At 57.9% G+C, this 1,493-nt stretch overlaps 1 long non-coding RNA gene across 1 annotated transcript; it reads right to left on the bottom strand.

The window, feature by feature from the left end:
• Positions 1-117: 117 nt before the first annotated feature.
• LOC111732720 lies at positions 118-1,033 on the bottom strand. The gene is made up of 2 exons (XR_002777668.1): positions 498-1,033; positions 118-392 (listed from the first exon to the last, which is right to left on the bottom strand). It is a non-coding gene; the product is annotated as an uncharacterized LOC111732720 (long non-coding RNA).
• Positions 1,034-1,493: the final 460 nt, after the last annotated feature.

The following is a 1,493-nucleotide window of genomic DNA, read 5'->3' as shown; positions in this document are numbered from 1 at the left end:
CTGTTTCTTGGTTCACGTAGAAACAACACTAACTGCGGATGGAAGGCGGGGTGAAGTGCTCCGTGCTGGTGGCTGTACCCACCCGCATGCCAGCAGGAAACAGACGGCACTTCCAGGGTCATTCGAGGAGGGTTTATTTACAAGGCGGGGTGTAGGGGAACCTCGGGGGAGAAGAGGCGCGTGCAGGAGCCCAGAGCAGGCACTTTCAGAGCTGCTCCCACCCCCCAGTGTGACGGGGCGATGTTGGGAGGCAGTGACACAAGCCCAGCACGAGAGCTAGTCCTGCAGAGCAGGACACACTGAGGGGAGCAGTGACCTCTGTTCAGGGGACACGACCAGTCCACGAGGGCTTTGTCGTGTGTTGAACAGCATCTGCCGAAATCCACGTCCACCTGGAAGCTCAGAATGCAACCGAATTTAATTGGTTAAGGACCTCGAGATGAGAGCACCTGGGATGTAGGGCGGGGCCTAATTGGTAACCGACTGACCTGACTGACCTTATGAGAAGGAGAGGACGGAGAGATGGCGTGAAGAGGACGAGTTGATGGGAGCGGGGAGCCAAAGCTGGAGGGGGCTGGGGGGTTCTCCGCGAGGGAGCCGACGCCTTGACTCAATGACCTCCTGACCTGTGAGAGAATAAACGCCTGTTGCTTTAAGCCACCCAGTCTGCACTGCTTTGCCATGGCAGCTCCAGGAAACTAATAAAGGCCTTGAAGGGAGAGAGCCGGGAGGAGGAGTAGCCTGTCCTGCCTCTTCCCTCCCTTTGGCCTGCTGCGGGGCTCCCCAATCAGACTGGGGTCGGGGGGCAGAGGAGTTCCTGGTGGTCCACGGACACAGGGCAGCCTGCGAGGTGGGAAGCGGGAGAGGGCGGAGCCAGCGTCTGGAGGGGCAGATATGCGACACTAGTTATTATTACAGCGACATCCCACCCGGGTCCCCAAGGGAGAGCTGTGGCTCCCCGTCCCCAGGGATGTGGAAACCGAAGGGTCAGAGAAACTTGTCAGGCCCCAGCTCGCCGCGGGGCACAGGGATTCCTGCTCCCAGTTTCTGTTATGGTGATGATCACAGTGACATCTGTGCACATTTACTCTCTGCCCCGTATTACACGGGCACTTCCAGAGAGCCACCACGTGCTTTCTTCCCCACGCCCCCAGGCTCTCTGTTCTAGACCATCACGGAGTAAAACATCGGGAAAGAGGGTCTCGGTCTGCAGGAGCGTCCAGGGGAATCGAGGTAGGGGCTCCCTGGGGAGGGTTGTTCTGTGTTTTCTTCCAGGCCATACAGTGATACATGCAAGGCGTTCAAGCAGGGAGCACCCTCGGGCTTTCATAGAAAGTCTCAAAAACAATTATTCAAGGATCGGTGCCATACTCTGCAGTTACCGCCAACAAGCACTAAAATGATAAGGCGGGCCAAGGGCGGCCGGCAGTTCCCACACGGCTGGCTCTAACTCCAGCCCTTTCTCTGCCTCCCGAGAAAATGGACCTCAGTAT

The sequence above is a fragment of the Pteropus vampyrus genome, unplaced genomic scaffold (genome assembly GCF_000151845.1).
Source record: "Pteropus vampyrus isolate Shadow unplaced genomic scaffold, Pvam_2.0 Scaffold484, whole genome shotgun sequence".
Classification (NCBI taxonomy): Eukaryota; Metazoa; Chordata; class Mammalia; order Chiroptera; family Pteropodidae; genus Pteropus; species Pteropus vampyrus.
This window is presented reverse-complemented; position numbering and strand designations above follow the sequence as displayed.